The sequence below is a fragment of the Rhinoderma darwinii genome, chromosome 7 (genome assembly GCF_050947455.1).
Source record: "Rhinoderma darwinii isolate aRhiDar2 chromosome 7, aRhiDar2.hap1, whole genome shotgun sequence".
NCBI classification, from domain to species: Eukaryota; Metazoa; Chordata; class Amphibia; order Anura; family Rhinodermatidae; genus Rhinoderma; species Rhinoderma darwinii.
Window position 1 is genome coordinate 54,317,580 of NC_134693.1, and position 24,422 is coordinate 54,342,001.

Consider the following 24,422-nt stretch of genomic DNA (forward strand, 5'->3'; position numbering starts at 1 on the left):
TGGGATCGATGCCGGCCCGGGAGTGGACCAGTCCAGTCACCTGACCTAACCGGTCAGGTGACTGGACTGGTCCACTCCCGGGCCAGCATCGACACCAGTGAGAACGCCGCCGCAAGACTCCTGCCTTCTTCTGACGGTGAGTGAAAGCAGAGCGGAGAGTGGCAGCAGTAGAGCCGGCTAACTCTTATAAGGTGGTTGTGTTGCGCTACCTACAGGGGGGGGGCCTGTGTGTGTGGAGCTATCTACAGGGGGCTGTATCTGGAGCTATCTACAGGGGGGCTGTGTGTGGAGCTATCTACAGGGGGCTGTATCTGGAGCTATCTACAGGGGGGCTGTGTGTGGAGCTATCTACAGGGGGGCTGTATCTGGAGCTATCTACAGGGGGGCTGTGTGTGGAGCTATCTACAGGGGGCTGTATCTGGAGCTATCTACAGGGGGGCTGTGTGTGGAGCTATCTACAGGGGGGCTGTATCTGGAGCTATCTACAGGGGGGATGTCTGGCACTATGTACAGGGGGGCTGTGTGTGGAGCTATCTACAGGGGGCTGTATCTGGAGCTATCTACAGGGGGGCTGTGTGTGGAGCTATCTACAGGGGGGCTGTATCTGGAGCTATCTACAGGGGGGCTGTGTCTGGCACTATGTACAGGGGGGCTGTGTGTGGAGCTATCTACAGGGGGCTGTATCTGGAGCTATCTACAGGGGGGCTGTGTGTGGAGCTATCTACAGGGGGGCTGTATCTGGAGCTATCTACAGGGGGGCTGTGTCTGGCACTATGTACAGGGGGGCTGTGTGTGGAGCTATCTACAGGGGGCTGTATCTGGAGCTATCTACAGGGGGGCTGTGTGTGGAGCTATCTACAGGGGGCTGTATCTGGAGCTATCTACAGGGGGGCTGTGTGTGGAGCTATCTACAGGGGGCTGTATCTGGAGCTATCTACAGGGGGGCTGTGTGTGGAGCTATCTACAGGGGGGCTGTATCTGGAGCTATCTACAGGGGGGCTGTGTCTGGCACTATGTACAGGGGGGCTGTGTGTGGAGCTATCTACAGGGGGGCTGTGTCTGGCACTATGTACAGGGGGGCTGTGTGTGGAGCTATCTACAGGGGGCTGTATCTGGAGCTATCTACAGGGGGGCTGTGTGTGGAGCTATCTACAGGGGGCTGTATCTGGAGCTATCTACAGGGGGCTGTGTGTGGAGCTATCTACAGGGGGGCTGTATCTGGAGCTATCTACAGGGGGGCTGTGTGTGGAGCTATCTACAGGGGGCTGTATCTGGAGCTATCTACAGGGGGGCTGTGTGTGGAGCTATCTACAGGGGGGCTGTATCTGGAGCTATCTACAGGGGGGCTGTGTCTGGCACTATGTACAGGGGGGCTGTGTGTGGAGCTATCTACAGGGGGCTGTATCTGGAGCTATCTACAGGGGGGCTGTGTGTGGAGCTATCTACAGGGGGGCTGTATCTGGAGCTATCTACAGGGGGGCTGTGTCTGGCACTATGTACAGGGGGGCTGTGTGTGGAGCTATCTACTGGGGGCTGTATCTGGAGCTATCTACAGGGGGGCTGTGTGTGGAGCTATCTACAGGGGGGCTGTATCTGGAGCTAACTACAGGGGGGCTGTGTCTGGCACTATGTACAGGGGGGCTGTGTGTGGAGCTATCTACAGGGGGCTGTATCTGGAGCTATCTACAGGGGGGCTGTGTGTGGAGCTATCTACAGGGGGCTGTATCTGGAGCTATCTACAGGGGGGCTGTGTGTGGAGCTATCTACAGGGGGGCTGTATCTGGAGCTATCTACAGGGGGGCTGTGTGTGGAGCTATCTACAGGGGGCTGTATCTGGAGCTATCTACAGGGGGGCTGTGTGTGGAGCTATCTACAGGGGGGCTGTATCTGGAGCTATCTACAGGGGGGCTGTGTCTGGCACTATGTACAGGGGGGCTGTGTGTGGCACTATCTACAGGGGGCTGTGTGTGGAGCTATGTACAGGGGGGCTGTGTGTGGAGCTATGTACAGGGGGGCTGTGTGTGGCACTATCTACAGGGGGCTGTGTGTGGAGCTATGTACAGGGGGGCTGTGTGTGTAGCTATCTACAGGGGGGCTGTATCTGGAGCTATCTACAGGGGGGCTGTGTCTGGCACTATGTACAGGGGGGCTGTGTGTGGAGCTATCTACAGGGGGCTGTATCTGGAGCTATCTACAGGGGGGCTGTGTGTGGAGCTATCTACAGGGGGGCTGTATCTGGAGCTATCTACAGGGGGGCTGTGTGTGGAGCTATCTACAGGGGGCTGTGTGTGTGGAGCTATCTACAGGGGGCTGTATCTGGAGCTATCTACAGGGGGGCTGTGTGTGGAGCTATCTACAGGGGGCTGTATCTGGAGCTATCTACAGGGGGGCTGTGTGTGGAGCTATCTACAGGGGGGCTGTATCTGGAGCTATCTACAGGGGGGCTGTGTGTGGAGCTATCTACAGGGGGCTGTATCTGGAGCTATCTACAGGGGGGCTGTGTGTGGAGCTATCTACAGGGGGCTGTATCTGGAGCTATCTACAGGGGGGCTGTGTGTGGAGCTATCTACAGGGGGGCTGTATCTGGAGCTATCTACAGGGGGGCTGTGTCTGGCACTATGTACAGGGGGGCTGTGTGTGGAGCTATCTACAGGGGGCTGTATCTGGAGCTATCTACAGGGGGGCTGTGTGTGGAGCTATCTACAGGGGTCTGTATCTGGAGCTATCTACAGGGGGGCTGTATCTGGAGCTATCTACAGGGGGGCTGTGTCTGGCACTATGTACAGGGGGGCTGTGTGTGGAGCTATCTACAGGGGGCTGTATCTGGAGCTATCTACAGGGGGGCTGTGTGTGGAGCTATCTACAGGGGGGCTGTATCTGGAGCTATCTACAGGGGGGCTGTGTCTGGCACTATGTACAGGGGGGCTGTGTGTGGAGCTATCTACTGGGGGCTGTATCTGGAGCTATCTACAGGGGGGCTGTGTGTGGAGCTATCTACAGGGGGGCTGTATCTGGAGCTAACTACAGGGGGGCTGTGTCTGGCACTATGTACAGGGGGGCTGTGTGTGGAGCTATCTACAGGGGGCTGTATCTGGAGCTATCTACAGGGGGGCTGTGTGTGGAGCTATCTACAGGGGGCTGTATCTGGAGCTATCTACAGGGGGGCTGTGTGTGGAGCTATCTACAGGGGGGCTGTATCTGGAGCTATCTACAGGGGGGCTGTGTGTGGAGCTATCTACAGGGGGCTGTATCTGGAGCTATCTACAGGGGGGCTGTGTGTGGAGCTATCTACAGGGGGGCTGTATCTGGAGCTATCTACAGGGGGGCTGTGTCTGGCACTATGTACAGGGGGGCTGTGTGTGGCACTATCTACAGGGGGCTGTGTGTGGAGCTATGTACAGGGGGGCTGTGTGTGGAGCTATGTACAGGGGGGCTGTGTGTGGCACTATCTACAGGGGGCTGTGTGTGGAGCTATGTACAGGGGGGCTGTGTGTGTAGCTATCTACAGGGGGGCTGTATCTGGAGCTATCTACAGGGGGGCTGTGTCTGGCACTATGTACAGGGGGGCTGTGTGTGGAGCTATCTACAGGGGGCTGTATCTGGAGCTATCTACAGGGGGGCTGTGTGTGGAGCTATCTACAGGGGGGCTGTATCTGGAGCTATCTACAGGGGGGCTGTGTGTGGAGCTATCTACAGGGGGCTGTGTGTGTGGAGCTATCTACAGGGGGCTGTATCTGGAGCTATCTACAGGGGGGCTGTGTGTGGAGCTATCTACAGGGGGCTGTATCTGGAGCTATCTACAGGGGGGCTGTGTGTGGAGCTATCTATAGGGGGGCTGTATCTGGAGCTATCTACAGGGGGGCTGTGTGTGGAGCTATCTACAGGGGGCTGTATCTGGAGCTATCTACAGGGGGGCTGTGTGTGGAGCTATCTACAGGGGGCTGTATCTGGAGCTATCTACAGGGGGGCTGTGTGTGGAGCTATCTACAGGGGGGCTGTATCTGGAGCTATCTACAGGGGGGCTGTGTCTGGCACTATGTACAGGGGGGCTGTGTGTGGAGCTATCTACAGGGGGCTGTATCTGGAGCTATCTACAGGGGGGCTGTGTGTGGAGCTATCTACAGGGGGCTGTATCTGGAGCTATCTACAGGGGGGCTGTGTGTGGAGCTATCTACAGGGGGGCTGTATCTGGAGCTATCTACAGGGGGGCTGTGTGTGGAGCTATCTACAGGGGGCTGTATCTGGAGCTATCTACAGGGGGGCTGTGTGTGGAGCTATCTACAGGGGGGCTGTATCTGGAGCTATCTACAGGGGGGCTGTGTCTGGCACTATGTACAGGGGGGCTGTGTGTGGCACTATCTACAGGGGGCTGTGTGTGGAGCTATGTACAGGGGGGCTGTGTGTGGAGCTATGTACAGGGGGGCTGTGTGTGGCACTATCTACAGGGGGCTGTGTGTGGAGCTATGTACAGGGGGGCTGTGTGTGGAGCTATCTACAGGGGGGCTGTATCTGGAGCTATCTACAGGGGGGCTGTGTCTGGCACTATGTACAGGGGGGCTGTGTGTGGAGCTATCTACAGGGGGGCTGTATCTGGAGCTATCTACAGGGGGGCTGTGTCTGGCACTATGTACAGGGGGGCTGTGTGTGGAGCTATCTACAGGGGGCTGTATCTGGAGCTATCTACAGGGGGGCTGTGTGTGGAGCTATCTACAGGGGGCTGTATCTGGAGCTATCTACAGGGGGGCTGTGTGTGGAGCTATCTACAGGGGGGCTGTATCTGGAGCTATCTACAGGGGGGCTGTGTGTGGAGCTATCTACAGGGGGCTGTATCTGGAGCTATCTACAGGGGGGCTGTGTGTGGAGCTATCTACAGGGGGGCTGTATCTGGAGCTATCTACAGGGGGGCTGTGTCTGGCACTATGTACAGGGGGGCTGTGTGTGGCACTATCTACAGGGGGCTGTGTGTGGAGCTATGTACAGGGGGGCTGTGTGTGGAGCTATGTACAGGGGGGCTGTGTGTGGCACTATCTACAGGGGGCTGTGTGTGGAGCTATGTACAGGGGGGCTGTGTGTGGAGCTATCTACAGGGGGGCTGTATCTGGAGCTATCTACAGGGGGGCTGTGTCTGGCACTATGTACAGGGGGGCTGTGTGTTGAGCAATCTACAGGGGGGGCTCTGGTGGATGATTTTTCCATTGACCGGTAGCAGAGTTACACGACTGGGAAAAAAAATCCCCATCATGTAACTCTGCTATCTGTCAATTGAAAAGTCATGAACCACAGGGTCTCCCTCTTGACTTTCATTGTTCTCAGCCTTTTGGTTTGTCCTGCAGCTGCTGCCGCTGTGATGAGCAAATGTTATACCCAAGATAGGAAAAGTAACACAAAGACGATATAACCGGATCCATAATATCTGTGATATCCAGACAGTCTAAAGATCCGCAGTGAGAATGTGCACGTTATTTGCAGAAGGATCTGGCCGTGATTTGATGTGTTGATGCCGGATATTGGGCATGGTTAGGGGGCGTGGCTTAAAATGTCCCTCTTTTCTGAATTCAAAAGTTTGGAGGTATGGTTGTGTAAGTTATTTTACTATTTCCTAAACATTCGGTCCAGACTTGAGCAGATTTTTAATACCGATGGATTAGTGGCTCCAGACCTAGTGACAGGTTCACTTTAAACCAATTGTTTAAAAATAATGAAACAAGAACCTGTTATACCCGCTCATGTGGTTACATTCACACTCTGCAGACTCCAGCGGCACAGCCCAGAGACAGACTCCTCCCCTGCATGTGCCTGATCACATGGTCATGACATCAGCAAAGGTCCTGCAGCGCACTACAATCTAGCATCTCGCTCGGTTAGCAGGCCGACTGTGCCGTGAGGAGGGACACTTACGGCCCGCTGAGAAGTTTGTCCTGGGGTTCCGGGTGTGACGCTATACAGAGCGGCCTGACAGCGGGTGAGAGCCTCTCCTCACTACACCACTATGTCAGGACTGAGTCTTCTAGAACTTCTCACTGTCCTGTCTGTAAATGTTAATACGCAGCTTGTGTTCTGCTTCCTAGGAGAGTGAGAGGAGTAGTCCGGAGTGACGCTTCTAATTAGGTCATGCAGCTTTCACACTATAATTGGGGCACTGGACACTAGTTGGTTTAGGTGTAGCAGAGCTGAATTTGTCATTATTTAATATGTTTTGTAACTTTTTTGAGTTAGGACTGTAGCTATATTTATTGACCCATGTAAAACCACTGAAATCACTTCGGTATCACAATTTCTGTCAAACAAACACGGCTCTGCTATATCTGTTTGCGGGAAATGTAATTGATCTAGTGAATACAGGAATCCACTTCTATAGCTTCATTATGATGCACATCCAGCCTTACCTGCAAAATGGTTGCGTGGGATTTCCACAGGTTGCTCATAATAACTTTACTCCTGGTTTTAGAAAGTAAAGCACTAAATCTAAGTTCTTCAGTTGTCAAGATGGTCAAAACCCTATTTATCCGTATCTGAGATGCACCGATACATGGAAAAGCTGGGTGACCAGCCCTACAGCTAAAAGGCACCCAGCTTTTCCAGACTGTTGAATGGCAAAGCTGCTTATTTGTGATATATATATATATATATATATATATATATGTGTGTGTGTAATGGGGGTATTAACATTTTTCTTGGTCTGCACCTGTTGAAGCGGGTTTCTGGTTTTCTTTATTGTAGACTGATAATTTTGGGAACTCTAGTATTAGCCTAATGTGGCTCTGATATGTTTGGGCTGTTGCTTAGCAACATGCTGCAGCCCACAGGTGACCTTCCTGGAGTCCTGCACTCCTTTGAAGACTGATGATGTCATCTGCTATACTTTAGAAGGGCTGTTGCCCAGTATTGATGAACCACCCCGCTAAGGAAAGCCTATTACAGAATTGCATGGCCATGTTTGCATTAGAAATGTACTCTCAGGGCTACTTCACACATATTGTATCTGTTTGTGTTCAGTTTTTTTTTGTTAAAAGATTAGAGTAACTACGCGTTCCTTAAACTTTTGGTATTTCATAGAGACTTATCAAAAGTTAGTATTGGTGCGGGTGCTTAGACCCCCTACTGTCGCTGAAATGGAAGTGCTGAAGCCCTGAGGGCACTGCACCGTTGGCTATTATCATCGCTCCTCGCCAGCCTGAAGACTGGCTCATAGATACTATATGTAAGTTGACTTGAACCTGACGGAGTGATGATCACAGCCCAAGGTGCAGTGCATTTTCTTCTCCACCTTTGTTTCAGCGACGCTGGGATTCTCCGCACCCGGACCCCCACCAATCCAAACTTTTGATATGTCTCTGACATATCAAAAGTTTGAGGAAAGTGCAGTAAGGCTAAGTTCACACTAGCATTAGCATACGTTTACCTCTCTTCCGACAGAGGATCGAACATTAAACTGAAAGCAACGGTTCAGTTAGAATTACCGTTGATTTCAATGGTAATTCTTTTGTTTCAGTTGCTTTCCGTTATTTTTTTTTTATATTTTTTTTCCGGAAGCAAAGGTGCAGTCTGCAGAACTTTTATTTCTGTGGAAAAAAAATAGAAGACTAGCGAACGGTCACAAACAGAAAGTAACAAACAAAAGAATTGGTAATTCTAACGGAACCGTTGCATCCAATTTAATGTTTCTCTGACGGAAGAGAGATAAACGTATGCGAACACTAGTGTGAACTTAGCCTTACTATTTTTATGCAGTTGTTGTAATGTTGTCAAATATACGGATGTAGAAAATAGAACAAAAACACTCTTATCTAACTGCAAAAATGGAGGATGCATTTTTAAATTCAATCCATTGACTTCTGTGGGCTGAAAACGGTCCCTATACAGATCCATTGGAACATTCTACTTATTGAAAAAACACCATGCACTTAAAAAAAAAAAATGCATGTTTAAAAATAAAACCGAACTCTAAGGTTTCCGAGTTTTTCGTTGGGGAGGTGTTGGACATGCAGCGCTGGGACTTTTTTATAGGTAGGTGGCGCTGCTATCTCTGTCGTTTCCTGCTTATTTTATTAGGGTATAATGCCAATATAGCTGCAGAGTTCTCCAGCACTATGTAAAGATTCCAGTACCCTTGTTGATCTACTACTTCGTAATTCCACATTCCTTCCACTTTGTCTTATGTCACTAACTTTATCCCTATTAGGCCTCATGCACGCTTCCGTTGGCCCGTCGTATGGCCGCTAATGACGCATCCGTGAAACACGGACCGCACACGGAAAACTTCTGTGTGCAGTCCGTTGTTCCACGGACCAAATGAATGAAAAGGCCGAGACTGTTCTGTCCAAAACGGACAGGCGTAGGGTCTATCTTATTTTTGTCGGAACGACCACACGGTTCTGTTACAACGGAACTGTGCATGGCCCCATTGAAATGAATGTGTCGCGGTGCGATCAGTTAAAAAAAACGCATAGCACCCTGACGAAAAAAAACTGTGGGCATGAGGCCTAAAGGAAACGCTAGTAAAAATTAGAGAATACACTCTGCAAGGGCAGGGCTTGAATAGGGTTGACTGGTTGCCTACCAACCAACCAACCAACCAACCAACATGACCACACAGCATCTCCATGCTTTTTGCAGATCAGGTGGTTGCGTTTTATTCAGCATGTGTTCTAGTAATATGAGCAGCTCTGTTACGCGGCGCGTTGTGCCGGCTGCCGGCTCTGTTACGCGGCGGTACTTTTCTGTCTATTTGGATATCGGTATCTAATAATTTACAAAGTTAACACTGCCCCCACCATAAGGGTCAGTCCATGCACTTGCTGGAATTATGGATACATGTTTGGTATGTAATGCAGCGCCCCTAGACTGCGCCCCTTATTGCACATCGTTGTGCCCCCAATTTCATACAAGGAATCCATAAGAAAATTAAAATTGTTACGTAATCCAGCACATATTGTTTTACACAGAACTATGCTTCTGGGGGAGAATATGGTGCCTCATGGACCCTAACACTAGCCCCAACTCTATTACCATAAACCGTTAGATCTCAAAATAAACGTCAGCTAATGGAAAACACAAATATATAGTCAATTTTTATTTTCGTTGCATTTTGTAATTACAAGATAAATTAGCTAGAACTTTTTAGAGGATCTGCACTAGTTTAGTAATGCCCAATCTCCTAGCTAGTCTAATAGGAGCTGTTACACTGATAATGATAGTGAAAATTGTGTCCCAAAACATTTATTATTTTAAAAGTTACGAGCTTTCTTCTAAATATGCAAATTAGCCCATACTTGACAAATGGGAGGTAACAGCAGCGATTCTCCTGAGGTGGAGCTACCGCACAGCCCCTGACGCCGTCCTATCAGCATGAAGCTGCTTCGCACAGTGTGAGAGAGTGAGGTTGGAGGGAAGGGGGAGCACTCAAATAGCCATATCTCGGGCTGTGGACCACCTAGACCAGTGGTTCTGGTGTCGTATAAAAGATGAGATTCTAATCTAAACGCAGTTCTAGCTGTGAAACAACTGGAGATATCACCAATTGAAAACACAGTCGGGAATGGAAGCTGTATACTATAAGATCAGGCTGTGTTTCTGAGCAGGGAAGGGGGAGAAGCTGTATGCTGATTGGACAGCGCCATACAGAAAATATTACTCCGCCCAGAGTGGAAAGAAAATCACCTCCTATTTGGCTATTAGAGCCACATTAGCATATTTGGAAAAATGCTCATAACTTTGCAAATAATAAACGTTTTTGAAAACTAATCGCAATATAATTTTCATAGCAATTAGATTAGTTAGGAGATAGGGAATTAATAAACTAGTGACGGAGCCTCTTTAATAGAAAATATGGACCTGTTTGCCGCCGGAGTGTGGATGTCGTGTCTCCGCCAGCGTCTGGTGTATGATGGGTAATCCAGTGAAAGGAGAAACTTGTTGTTGTGATAAGTATTGAATATTTGGTATTATTCATGTTCTTCTGTCAGATGGAGCCCTTCACACATTCATGGAATGCACAGTACAGGCTTTTGTCACACAAGGGCTTTGCTTTATTTTCCTTTCTACTTGTTAAAGGTTTCTTGTCACCTCTTTGTATTGTTTGTTCTGCTGAATGCACAAAATGAGAGAACAGGTAGTGCGATTTTCATGTCCTGACCTGTAAGCCATTCATTTGACAGAATGTAAAAATGTGTTTTGAAGTTTTATTTTTTTATTGAATAACAAGGTAGAAGCCGACAATGCACCGAGTCTGTCTATGGACTTCTAAGTGGCCACTGCCAGAAAATCACCTTCGTATTTATTTCCCAATGTTCATTTCCTTCTTATGGTAAGAAGAACATGTAAGATTTCAGTAGCCTGTTACTGCTCGCAACCTAAAATATTCTGACCAAGCCAATCTCCTGCAAGGTTGCCGGTGAGAGATGTAGACTATTATGGTGAAGATATGAATCGGGTGATACTTATTATATCCAGTGTATTTTGTGTTCCCTTGGCTGTATAGCATGTGTGTGCTGTATATGGTGGGTTACTATTAAATTGGTTCTCTGAGTTAATCTTTTATCTGGTCTCTACCACCACAAACTTCGTAATGAAATGACTGTTTACCCTCTCTCACCGCGAGTCACGTAACCTCTGACATAACTTTTTCTTTAGCCTTAAGTGACGTGCCATATACTGATCACATGGGCTAGGAGCATAGTCCTAGCCTGGTATACGGCAAATAAGAAAGACATAAAAAATAAATAAAAAACAGCACCTCAATAAAAGTTAAAGGGTAACTAAGCGTTCAACTAACTTCTGACATGTCATAGTGACATGTCAGAAGTTTTGATTGGTGGGGGTCCGAGCACTGAGACCTCCACCAATCGCTAAAACAAAGTGTCAGAAGCGCTCGTGTGAGTTCTCAGCCGCTTCGTTTCTGATCGGCTTTTTCTCTGGAGAAAGCCGAACGGAAGCGAAGCAGCTGAACTCTCTTACGAGCGCTTCTGCCACTTTGTTTTAGCGATTGGTGGGGGTCTCTGTGCTCGGACCCCCACCAATCAAAACTTCTGACATGTCACTATGACATGTCAGAAGTCTGTCGAACGTTTATTTACCCTTTAATAAATCTATATGTACTCGAAAATGCTTGTATTTAAAAATGACTCGTCCTGCAAAAACACAAAAAACTGCCCATATATGGCTATATCGACGGAAAAATAATTTATGGCTCTTGGAATATGGCAGCATAAAAACAGGGTTGTGTTTTTTTCATTAAGTTTTCTATTCTCGTGCAATAGTAAAACATAAAAATAAATATATATTGTATGGTCGTAATCGTGCCGACCCATAGAATAAAAGTAACACGTTATTTATGCCACACGGTGAACAGTGTAAATTTAAAATGCAGAAAACAGACCCCCCCCCCAAAAAAAAAATTAACAAAAAATACAAATCACCCCACAAAAAGCAAGCCCTCATACAGCGATGTGTCTTAATGCAAGTCTATGCGTGCCTTAAATTGAGACAGTCTACAAATCCTTCAGTGTTTACTATAGGAACCGGGATAGTTGGAATGGAGATCACGTGACCCAACGAGGGCCGAGAACGGAGCGGCTACTGGTAAAATACAGCACCCAGAAAGCCAATATACCACTACAGTGCATTAAATCACATTTTCAAACGTGGAGATGGGGGGAAAAAAAACCAAATCATTCCAGCCTGGCGGTGGTGTAGATCTAAAGATTCTAGTAGATGCCTAAAGGGCATCATTGTTTCATGACTTCTAAAATGTACGTGGGTATCGTTTTCTTCAAAATTGGGATGACTTTGCTGAATATTGGAGGTGAGGATCTAAGCATTGCTTGGATGAAAGGGAGGAAATTAATTGGATAAAATCAGGAAATAACCGTACTTGCGTTCCAATGAAGAATATTGACAATTCTAGAGTCTAATTCAATGCTGATTGTTACATTTGTTTCATTTTATACAAATGTACTTGGGAAGGTTTTTGTGTTTTGCATGTCATTAAATATTGACTTATTTGGCAAGATGAAATATTGTCTACGAACCCCTGCTGCTCAAGATTCAAGAACCGAATCCGCTTAATTTATCTTTTTAATTTTAGTCGAGGAAATTTCTAAACTAACCAGATTCTTAATCCACGTAATAGAAAAATACTGTCCTGGCTTTTGTGGTGGCAAATTTGTACAGTTGGACTACGTGAAAATATTGTGAAACCACAATTGTGTAAGTTAACCCCTTAAAGAGGCTCTGTCACCAGATTATAAGTGCCCTATCTCCTACATAGTCTGATCAGCGCTGTAATGTAGATAACAGCAGTGGTTTTTATTTTGAAAAATGATTATTTTTGAGCAAGTTATGAACAATTTTAGATTTATTCTAATGAGTTTCTTAATGCCCAACTGGGCGTGTTTTTACTTTTGACCAAGTGGGCGTTGTACAGAGGAGTGTATGAGGCTGACCAATCAGCGTCATACACTTCTCTTTGTTCCAGCCCGGCTTCTCTCACTGCACAGTCACACTGTAACAATGGGCTGGAACAATGAAGTGTATGACGCTGATTGGTCAGCGTCATACACTCATCTGTACAACACCCAGCTGGTCAAAAGTAAAAACACGCCCAGTTGGTCCTTAACTGGTTCCCGACCGCTGGCTGTATATTTACGGCCTGCGGTCAGAGTCCTTAAAACCCGAGCCATAGACTTTTTTACGGCTCGGGTTTTAACTTGCTGCCCGCGCGATCGGGCAGCTGAATGTCGGGTCTCCGGCTGTCAGTGACTGCTGGGGACCCTGAGGAGAGGATAGAAGCAGCTTTAGCTGCTTCTGTCTTCTCCGATGTCTTTTTACACAGCGCTCAATGAACGCTGTGTATAGGAATAGAGACAGCAGCAGCGGCGCTGTCTCTATTCCTCCCGGTGATCATGTGACAGGTCACATGATCGCCGGGTGCCGTTAGTGGCAGGCTGCTGCTGGGTCTTACAAGACCCAGCACAGCCCTATTAGTGACAATCGTCACTATGAGAGGGCTGATTTCCCCTGTAACTGGGGCTGCTGTGCAGCTCCAGTTACAGTGGAAAAACATGGTGTAAAAGAAAGACAAAAAAAATATATAAAGTTCCCCAAAGGTCTTCTTTGACCTTTGGGGGACAGACCATAGTAATAAAAAAATAATAAAGTAAAGTGCAAAAAAAAATTAAATAATAAATACACATAAAATACCCACCCCAAAAAAAAACGTCCCCCCCCCGCCAATCATTGTCGTAACGCTAGCGCTGACCCAATTACCCTAATATAGACATGTAATATATAAAAATTTACGGTAGACAATGACGATCACAAATAAAAGGTCTATATTAGGGTAAAACTGTTATTACCCCCAAAAAATAGCTGAAACGTAAAAAAGCTTATTTTTTTTACTATTATTTTCAAACTTTATGAATAAAAATTCTAAAATAGCAAAAAAGGTGTGTATAAAAACGATAATAAATGAAACCTGCATTGTCTACGGAAAAAACGTCGCAAAAATCACGTCGTTAGCCCAACAAATAAAAACGTTATAGCCATTTAACTAACGCGTGCTAAAAATGGCTAAACGGTGTCTGGTCCTGAAGGCGCAAAATAGCCCGGTCCTGAACTGGTTAAGAAACTAATTAGCATAAATCTAAAATTGTTCATAACTTGCTCAAAAATGATTGTTTTTCAAAATAAAAACCACTGTTGTTATCTACATTACAGCGCCGATCACATTATGTAGGAGATAGGGCACTTATAATCTGGTGACAGAGCCTCTTTAATGGCCAGTCTATTTTGGACCTTAATGACTAAGCTATTTTTTACATTTTTCCATAGTCTCATTCCAAGAGCTGTAAAGTTTTTTTATTTTTGTTTCGACATAGCTGTATAAGGTCTTGTTTTTTTTTGTGGGACAAGTTGTATTTTTAAATAGCGCCATTTTGCGGTACATATAATTTATTGATTAACTTTTTTGGGGGGTAATGGAAAAACCCCCCCCAAAAATCTCCACTTTTTGTGTCTTAGATTTACGCTATTTATTGTGGTATAAATAAAATAACGTTATTCAGTGGCTCATTACGATTGTGGCGATACCAAATTTATATAGATTTTGTATGTTTTACTACTTTTACACAGTAAAAACACTTTTTTTTTTTTCAAAGTTATTTTGTTTTTGTGTCGCCATGTTTTAAGATCCATAATTGTTTTATTTTTACGCCGATGCAGCTGTGTGAGGGCTTTTTTGCAGGACGGTTTCTAGTTTTATGGGTACCATTTTGAAATACATGCAACTTTTTTATCACTTTTTATAAAATTTTATTGAAGGCAGCATGAACAGAAGGCGGCAATTCTGGCGTTGTATTTTTATTTTGTTTGTTACGGCATTCACCGTGCGGGTTAAATAACGTAATGGCTTTATAGGTGTGGTCGTTACGGACTCAGCAATACCAATTATGTGTAATGTTTTAATTTATAAGGGAAAAAGTGGAGCTTTTAGGCTGGGTTCACACAGTTTTGACTCGGAAACCACGCCGCAAAACTCGTCAAAAACTGCCCGAAAATGCCTCCCATTGATTTCAATGGGAGGCGGAGGCGTCTTTTTCCCGTGAGCGGTAAAACCGTCTTGTGGGAAAAAGAAGGGACATGCCCTATTTTTGGGCGTTTATGCCTCTGACCTCCCATTGACATCAATGGGATGCAGAGAAAGCGTATTTCGCGGAGTTTTATGCCCGCGGTGCTCAATGGCCGCTGGCAAAAAACGCTGCGAAAATCGGCGTGCAGGCAGAGGAAATTCTGTCTCAAACTTCCAAACGGAAGTTTGAGGCAGAATTTCCGCCTGCAAAAAACTCTGTGTGAACCCAGCCTTATTTGGAAATTGATTTTTATTTATTTTATTAACTTTATGATACTTTGGTAACTTTATTTTTAGTCCCACTAGGGGATTTCACTATGCGATCTTCTGATCACGTTTATAATACATTGCAATACTTCTGTATTGCAGCTTTTTATTCCCTGTCAGTGTAGAACTGACAGGCACCTGCTAGGTCATGCCTAAGGTATAGCCTAGCGGGCATCCACTACAGGCAGACCTGGGTTGCCTTTGCTAGGCTATGTTCACACGGCGTCTTTTGCCGAGTTTTTTGACGCGGAAACCGCGTCGCAAAACTCGGCAGAAACGGCCCGAGAACGCCTCCCATTGATTTCAATGGGAGGCGTTGGCGGCTTTTTCCCGCGAGCAGTAAAACTGCCTCGCGGGAAAAAGAAGCGACATGCCCTATCTTCGGGCGCTTCCGCCTCCGACCTCCCATTGACTTCAATGGGAGGCAGGAGAAAGCGTATATCTCGCTGTTTTATGCCCGCGGCGCTCAATGGCCGCGGGCGAAAAACGGTGCGATAATTGCCGCGAAAATCGGCGTGCAGGGAGAGGAATATCTGCCTCAAAGTTCCAAACGGAATTTTGAGGCAGATATTCCTCCCCCAAAATACTCCGTGTGAACATAGCCTTAGGCCCTCTGCTGCCATAGAAGCAATTGCAGGGTGCTGATTCGGTGAGAGAGGGAGCACCCTCCCTCCAAAACCACTTGGATGCGGCGCTCACTATTGAGCGCCACATCTAAGGGGTAAAACGGGTGAGATCTATGTTGAAATCGATCCCGCCCTTTAGAGCAGGTGCCTGGCTGTCTTTGGACCTCCCAACACCCACTTTAGCCGGAACAGGACACCCATGCCGGGATTATGTCACAGCGCCGTGAAAAGGCGGCGCTCTGGCATAAGTACCCTTAACGGCCGCCATGAAAAGGCGTATTGGCAGTTAAGGGGTTCAATTTCAGCAGGAATCCCTTTTAATTGTATTTAATTTATACCAGTGTTTGTCAACCTGCCACATTATATGGGCCTGCCAAGCGATGCTTGAGGTATTCCGACTTCAAACCTTTATTGCACCTCCATAGTTCTTCATTTATTTGGCTTCCATTACGGTCAACTCTCCAGTAAGTCTACTACTATAAGCGGCCACTACCAGAGTTTAGGGGACCCCGTTTCCCTGATATGCAGGGGTCCCATTGGTCGCATCTATCGAACATGTATGGCATATTTTGTGAATAAGGGCCGTACATCTTTCAGCCAAACCCAGGACACAATCGTGTATTTACTGCACCGCTGTATTTGTAGTTTGCAATTTCTCTGTATTGGCAAAACCAGAACCCAGCAGCGTTTCAAGGAAAACTTCCCAGTGTGAGGGTTTTCTTCCTCGGGTGAAACCGGTATTTTTGGAAAAATATACAGTGACTATATATGGGCGATACTTTTTATTAGAACAGTGTTTTTTTTTTTTTATGAATGTTTGGGTACTCTGTGATATGTTCTATGTGTACATTATTTACTTTAACCCCTTCACGACCACCCCACGTAGATTAACGGGTTGCAAAGCTGGTCGTTGTGCCTGCAGCCCGTTAATCCACGTGTGCTCCTAACAGAGCACACAGACGCTCCCCGCAGCCTGGCATCTCCCAGTACAGGCTGCTACTAGCAGCCTTAGTACTGGGGGAAAACATCGGGTCGGATCACAGCGGTGATCCGAACCGATTAACCCCTTAATTGCGGCAGTCAATAGTGACCGCCGCATTTAAGTTGTTATAGCAACATCGGCACCCCGCTACGCGATTGCGGGGGCCGATTATTGGGGGGGGGGGGGCGATTGCTATGTCAACCGGAAGCCTAACAAAGGCTTCCTATCTGCCATTACGTTAGCCGATTAGGCCCCGCCCGGAGGCGGAGCCTGATCGGCTTGCTGTCAGTGAACAACTGACAGTTCTAATACATTGCACTACATGGGTAGTGCAATGTATTAGAACATCAAACAAACAGTTGGACCTTCAAGTCCCCTAGTGGGACTAAAGAAAAGTGTAAAAAAAAAAGTGTAAAAAATGTACAAATAAAAGTTGTAAAAATACAATAAAAGTTTCAAATAATAACACAAAACACAATCGCCCTTTTTCCCTTATCAAGTCATTTATTATTGAAAAAAATAACAAAGCCATACATATTTGGTATCGCAGCGACCGTAACGACCTTAACTATAAAAATATTATGTTATTTATTCCGCACAGTGAACGCTGTAAAAAAAAAACTAAAAAATACTGGCATAATTGCTATTTTTTGGTCACTTTGTCTTCCAAAAATTGAAATAAAAAGTGATCAAAAAGTCGCATGTACCCAAAAATGGTACCTATAAAAACTATAACTCGTCTCGCTAAAAATAAGCCCTCATACAGCTCCGTCAACGAAAAAATTAAAACCGTTATGGCTCTCACAACTTGGCGACAGAAAAAATCCATTCTCTTTACAAAGGTTATTTTATTGTGCAAAAAGTTGTAAAACATAAAAAAGTTTTATAAATTAGGTATCGCCAGAATCGTACTGACCCGCAGAATAAAGGTAACATGTAATTTATAACGCGTGATGAACGCTGTATAAAAAGAATTAAAAAAATGTCAGAATTGCTGTTTTTTGGTCACCTTGCTTCCCAAAAAAAAAAGGATAACATGTGATCAAAAAGTTGCATGTACCCCAAAATGGTACCAATAAAAGCTACAGCTCGTCCTGCAAAAAAAACAGCCCTCATACCACTACGTCTATGAAAAAATAAAATTAGTTAAGGCTCCAATAAGCCAGGAAATAAAAATATGCAGTTGTGCCGGCCCGAGGGAAACATTTCTTCTGTTTTCAAGTGGCGAATTATCAAGGCCCCTAAAATTAGGGAACCAGGAAGGGGAGGGCCCAAACATATCTGCTGAAAGCGAGGGTGCCCGTATTATACCAGGACAACACTTCTCAGCAAAATTCCTCAAACTGCAAAGGTGCGGAGTGTGGACCAAAAGGGGGATAAGAAATGACACCATTTATCAGTGCGACACTGGCCTGTGCGGAAAGGATTGTGTCACAGCGTAACACACATCTATGGATTATTTTATTGTTTTTGTTTACCCCATTATTATACCACCTGACTATGCCCCTTATATACTCCGCCCGGCTTACATGTACCCCACATTATAAATGGAAACACCAGTAAGACTCAATACAAGACTACTACAAGCAAAATCCACACTCCAAAATCCAAATGGCGCTACCTCCCTTCTGAACCCTACAGTGTGCCCAAACAGCAGTTTACTTCCACATATATGGCATCACCATACCCGGGAGAACCCTTTTAACAATTTTTGGGGTGTGTGTCTCCAGTGGCACAAGCTGGGCACAACATATTGGCATATCTATAGAAAAAAATCCCATTTTCACTCTGCAACATCGAGTGCACACCAATTTCTGCCAATCACCTGTGGTGTTAATATGCTCACTACACCCCTAAGTGAATACCTTGAGGGGTGTAGTTTCCAAAATGGGGTCACTTCTGGGGGGGATCCACTGTTTTGGTCCCACAGGGACTTTGCAAATGCGACATAGCGCCCAGAAACCAATCCAGCGAAATCTGTACTCCAAAAGCCAAATGGCGCTCCTTCCCTTCTGAGCCCTACTCTGTGCCCAAACAGCCGTTTATGACCACATATGTGATATTGCCGTACACAGGAGAAGTTACTTTACAAGTGTTGTGGTGCTTTTTTTTCATTTATTTGTTGAGAAAATGAAACATTTTCAGCTAAAACTACGTCTTATTGAAGAAAAAGGATTTTTTTTAATTTTCACTGCCCAATTCTAATAAAATCTATGAAACACCTGGGGGGGGTCAAAATGCTCACTACACCCCTAGATGAATTCCTCAAGGGGTGTAGTTTTGTGAATGGAATCACTTTTTGGGAGTTTCCACTGTACTGACACCTTAGGAGCTTTGCAAGAAGTGACATGGTTTTCAAGAAACCAATCCAGCAAAATCTGTGCTCCAAAAGCCAAATGGCGCTCCTTCTCTTCAGATCCTTGCCGTGTGCCCAAACAGCAGTTTATGACCACAAATGGGGTATTGCCGTACTCCAGAGAAGTTGCTTTACAAAAGTTGGGGTTCTTTTATTCCTTTATTTGTTGAGAAAATGCAAAATTTTGAGCTAAAGCTACGTCTTATTGGAAAAAAAGGATTTTTTTTAATCTTCACTGCCCAATTCTAATAAAATCTATGACACCCCTGTGGGTTCAAAATGCTCACTACACCCCTAGATGGATTCTTCAAGGGGTGTAGTTTCCTAAATGGAGTCACTTTTTTGGTGTTTTCACTGTTTTGGTCCCTTAGGGGCTTTGCAAATGCGACATGGTCTCCGCAAACCATTCCTGCTAAATTTGAGCTGCAAAAACCAAATGGCGCTCTTTCCCTTCTAAGCCCTGCCGTGTGTCCAAACAACCGTTTATTACCACATGTGGGGTATTGTTTTACTCGGGAGAAATTGCTTTACAAATGTAGTGGTGCATTTTCTCCTTTTAGCCCTTGTGGAAATTAGAAAAAATTAGCTAAACCTACATTTTCTTTGAAAGAATGTAGATTTTCATTTTCACGGCCTACATCCAATAATTTCTCCAAAAAAACCTGCAGGGTCAAAATGCTCACTATACCCCTAGATAATTTCCTCAAGGGGTATAGTTTCCGAAATGGGGTCACTTTTGGGGGATTTCCACTGTTTTGCCGCCGCAATAGCCTTTCAGACCCGTCATGGTGCCTAAAATATTTTCTAATAAAAACGGAGGCCCCAAAATCCTCTAGGTGTTCCTTTGTTTCTGAGGCCTGTGCTGCAGTCAATAAGTGCACTAGGGCCACATGTGGGGTATTTCTAAAAACTGCAGAATCTGGGCAATAGATATTGAGTTGCGTTTCTCTGGTAAAACTTTCTGTGTTACAAAAAAAAATAGATGAAAAATTAATTTCTGCAAAAAAAAAAAGAAATTTGAAAATTTCACATCTACTTTGCCTTAATTCCTGTGAAACATCTAAAGGGTTAAACTTTCTAAATGCTGTTTTGAATACTTTGAGGGGTGAAGTTTTTAAAATGGGGTGACTTATCGACGGTTTCTAATATATAAGGCCCTAAAATCCACTTCACAACTGAACTGGTCCCTGTAAAAATGGCCTTTTAAAATTTTCTTGAAAATGTGAGAAATTGCTACTAAAGTTCAAAGCTTTGTAATGTCCTAGAAAAATAAAAGGATGTTCAAAAAACAATGCCAATCTAAAGTAGACATGTGGGGGATGTTAATTAGCAACAATTTTGTGTGGTATTACCATCTGTCTTACAAGCAGATACATATAAATTTAGAAAAAATTCAAATTTTTGCAATTTTTCCCTAAATTTTGGTGTTTTTCACAATTAAATACTTAATGTATCGAGCAAATTTTGCCAGTAACATCAAGTCCAATGTGTCACGAGAAAACAATCTCAGAATCGCTTGGATAGGTCAAAGCATTCCGAAGTTATTACCACATAAAGTGAAACATGTCAGATTTGAAAAAATTGGCTCTGTCCTGAAGGCCAAAACAGGCTGTGTCCTGAAGGGGTTAAGGTTATTTTACACAGAGTGGTGATCACCCGAACGATCGTTCTTACGAAACCCCTCACAATCACTGCACGGAAATAAAAGTAAACGAGCACCGATCCTATATTACCAAGCGACCTTTATTATGTGCACTTTTTTGCTTGTTTAGAAAGTCCCTTAGGATCCGTACACGCGCTGCAGATTTTATGCCTGCTGCAGAAGCCACTCCGATCAGATGAATAGAACTGATTTTCAGCGGTGGAAATTTCAGCATCAAAATCTGTAGTGTGTGCAGGGGGCCGAAATCCTGGAAACCCCACTCAACCCATGTATAACCTTGTTGAAGGTGTAAAAAATAAATTAAAAAAAAAAAAAAGTATCCTTTTAAATATGTACAGATGAGTGTTTTTTTTATTGTTTATTATAGAAGTTTAGTTTAACAATTGTTTCCAGTGGCAGTAATGGGGCTGTAATAACATCCTATTGTATGTTTTTTTTTTTTTCGTTTTTTTTTTAAAATGTTATTATGAACCACTGCACATCTGACCTCCTAAAAACTTGTAATTTTATTCTAATTCGGTTTTACAAGTGATACCGTTGGGCTTAATGCACACGATGCATATTTTGCTGCATAAAATACGCAGGAAATTCGCAGGTAAAAACCGCACATAATCGTGTTTTTTCATGGCGGTTTTTACATTTTGATGGGTTTTTCGGCGAGATATAATGCTGCGAGTTTTGATGCGACTTTCCACAGCACTAGGCACGTAAAATTCGCATGCAGAAACAGAAGATAAACTGACATGCAGCGGATTATAAAATAGGCACTGCAGGTCAATTTCCGTCCCGAAAAATACTGCAGCATGTACAAAACTGCACGTAACGCGCATCGTGTGCATTGAGCCGTAGGGCTTGTCCACATGTAATGGAATTCTGCAGAAACCAGCAGGATTTCAGCTGCGGAAAAACCGCACCATTTACTGCAGAAAATGGTGCGTATTTTGCTGCGTTTTTTCACTGGTGTGAGCAATTCTGTCCACTTTCTGCAGCAGGAATTGACATGCTGTGGTCCTAAAAATACGCACCGCCGGTCAATTTCTGGCCGGAAGTTTTACAAAGTGTGTGGTTGAGATTTGTTAAATCTCGCCCACTTTGCTGCTACTGTATTCTGCATATTTTCCATCTACAATTCCGGACGTTAAATACGCAGCAATTCCGTTGTGCGGACAAACGTAGGGTAAGCTTAGGTCAAGAATATACAAGAATCTTCTATGCCTTATTTGTACAGATAAATTCTTATAATATACCTTATATACAGTGTGACCGCCTCAGCCTTCAATGTCATTTAGTGAAAAGTATTCTGAATAAATCCATCTAGTATGTGAAACCGAGGAGCCTACTGTGAAATCTAAACCGGCTTACACAATTCTCGTAGTGAAATGCTAGAACCAGCCTCCAGTTACCCGTAATTACTTACCTGGAATAAAACGAAGTAGGAAGCGCTTGTGTGCTAAGAAGGCAGGGAAACTGTCACGCCAGAGGTAATGTATGTGCATAAGAGAAGAGCAAGTAATGTGCTGAATATCTGCTATAAACCTGCACCAGAGACAGAGTGGGACAGGCATTGTAGAAAATTTCAGCTGGACTAGGAACCCCATTTAGGTATTGAATTGTCCTGTATTTAAAATAGACCTATACATGTCATAGCGACATGTCAGAAGTTTTGATCGCTGTTCTATCATTTGCGGTAAAGTTCTACGGCACAGACACCTATCCATAGCGATGCGGAAAGGTGTCCTTGGCCAATAGAACCGGGTGGGTCCATAATTGCTGGGCCTAACTCAATATCCACTCCTATAAGCATGGAACAGCCACTATTCAAGCTATGACTCAATGACAACAGCAATGATAATGCTTCAAAATGTTACATTTGTTTTTTCCATTAAGCATGAGGGCGTGGGAACAGACATTGGCATATCCTGTCTTTTAGCTGCAAGAATATACAATTTCTGCTGGGTTATCTTTTTAATTGGTGGCGTTGGGCAGTGTAATTAGATGCCACATAGTCTGTAGCTGGTGTCGAATGACCGCGATTATATCTAGTATGTATCCAAAGCACACAAGTCGCATACTTTGTTGCGGCCAGCGAGGTTACAGCAGGTGCGGCTTTTTTTTAATTTGCTCTTGAAATGGAATGTCTAACTTTTTTTTTTTTTTTTATATGGAATTGGCGTTAATATTGAGCAGAAGTTGCTTTTAATAAGTTGATGGGTATTAGCGCGTGATGATGTGAGCGGATTTCCTACATGGGTGTCATACCTTTCATTTTTGGATTGGTGATTTAGCTTCCATTTCAGTGAATTACGTTTTATTTTTTGTATAGTGTTCAATAAATATTTTATTTGAAACTCCACCTTTTAATTCAGATACATAGCATCTTCTAGAATGTTACAGATCTTCATTGCCTTTTTGCTTTACACAGGGTTGTGTTTTTTTTTGGCGTTTGGAATTGCATGTAAAAACCCCAGCGTTGTTTAACCGGTTTACGTCCACGCTGTTTTGAGCCTTCAGCACAAGGCACCGTTTAGCCATTTTTAGCATGTGTTCGTTAAACAACAATAACCTTTTATTTTATTTTTTTGGGCTAGCGACGTGATTTTTGCAACTTTTTTGTAAACAATGGAGGTTTCTTTAGTTTCATTTGTATACACATCCTTTTTCCTATATTTTTTTTTTTTTTTATATAGAATTTTTCGGCTTATAGTTTGTAAATAATAAAAAAAAATATATGTGCATGGTCTACCTTAAATTTTGATATATTACATATCTATTTTAGGGTAAATTGGTCAGGGCTTGTACTACGACAATGATTGGCATGGGCAATGTTTTTTGGGGGTGGGTATTTTGTGTATTGAATTTATTTTTACTTTTATTATTTTTTTTATCACATTGAGGGACACTCAATGGTCAGAAAAGATCTTTGGGGGACTTTTTATTTTTTCCCTTCTCTTTTACGCCATGGTTGCCTTTGTAACCGGTAGGGTATGTCAACACGTGGCGTAAACACTGCGGGTTTTCCGCAATGGTTTCTGTTGTGGATAATCCGCAGCATAATAAAATGGCAGCAAGGTGGATGAGTTTTGAGCAAATCTCATCCACACGCTGCGGAAAAAACGCTCAAGTTGACCTGCGGCAGCATGTTGGTTGTATTTGCGTAATCGCTGCTTTTTTGTTGGAGGTCTTCCCCATTGAATGTAATGGGGAGATAAAACCCGTGACAAATAGCAGATGTTGGGATTTTTGTGGTAGAAAAGCTGTGATTCCACCGCAAAAATCGCAACACAGAAAAATAAAAATCATTCTTACCGGCCTCCTAGGATGACGTTTCATCCCATGTGACTGCTGCAGGTGGTAGTGGCCACATGGGATGAAACGTCATCCTAGGAGGCCGGGCTGCAAGACGGCAGACGGCTACGGGTAAGTATGAAATAATTATTTTTATTTGTGGTTTTTTTTTATGTGCAGTTTTCCGCGGCCGACATTCTGGCTTAAAACTTGCACTACGATTTCGTGTGGTTGTTCGTACGTAATTTCCCGCGGCGACCATGGTCGGATAAGCTGTGTATTTCTACACATTGTATCCGCTTTCGTATAGTGACTATTGTCACGGTTAGGGCTGTGCTGGGTCTAGTTAGAAAAGAGAACAAAAAAGACCGAGTGGTTAAAACCGCTTCTATCTTCTCTCCTTGGTGCCCGGCAGTCTTGGATATACTATGGTGCAGATTTTAAGGACCTGGACCGCCCGCCGTGTAAATACCGTGGACCACCAAAATGCTACAAAAATACCACAAACCAAAAACACTGTATGTAGGCCGTCTCATATTTTAATATAGATTTTTAAAGTAACATCTAACCGCACCGTTATTTAGGGCAAAAAAAACGCCACCAAAAATAGTAAACGC

General features: G+C 44.5%; 1 protein-coding gene across 2 annotated transcripts in view; it reads left to right on the top strand.

Moving 5' to 3' along the window:
* Positions 1-5,823: 5,823 nt before the first annotated feature.
* Positions 5,824-24,422, top strand: part of NEK7 (NIMA related kinase 7) — a 116,604-nt gene continuing 98,005 nt past the window's right edge. For both annotated transcript variants that reach the window (XM_075833389.1, XM_075833391.1), the window contains exon 1: positions 5,824-5,962. The gene's annotated coding sequence lies outside the window, so the exon portion shown is untranslated. The remainder of the gene's footprint in view (positions 5,963-24,422) is intronic.